This window comes from Neophocaena asiaeorientalis, unplaced genomic scaffold (assembly GCF_003031525.2).
Source record: "Neophocaena asiaeorientalis asiaeorientalis breed wild unplaced genomic scaffold, Neophocaena_asiaeorientalis_V1.1 scaffold24, whole genome shotgun sequence".
NCBI lineage: Eukaryota > Metazoa > Chordata > Mammalia > Artiodactyla > Phocoenidae > Neophocaena > Neophocaena asiaeorientalis.
The window spans coordinates 2,866,795-2,867,161 of NW_020185317.1; positions in this window are offsets into that span (position 1 = coordinate 2,866,795).

Below are 367 nucleotides of genomic sequence, written 5' to 3' on the forward strand. Positions count from 1 at the left end.
TTAATTTTTATTGGAGCATAGTTGATTTACAATGTTGCGTTAGTTTCTGCTCTACAGCAGAATGAATCCATTATACATATACACATATTCACTGTTTTTTAGACTCTATTCCCATATAGGCCATTACAAAGTATTGAGTATACAGTAGGCTCTTATTAGTTATCTATTTTATATATAGTAGTATGTATATGTCAATCCCAATCCCCCAATTTATCCCTCCCCCTGCCTTGGTAACCATAAGTTTGCTTTCTACATCTGTGACTCTATATCTGTTTTGTAAATAAGTTCATTTGTACCATTTTTGACATTCCATAAGCAGTATCATATGATATTTGTCTTTCTCTTTCTGAGTTACTTCACTCAGTAT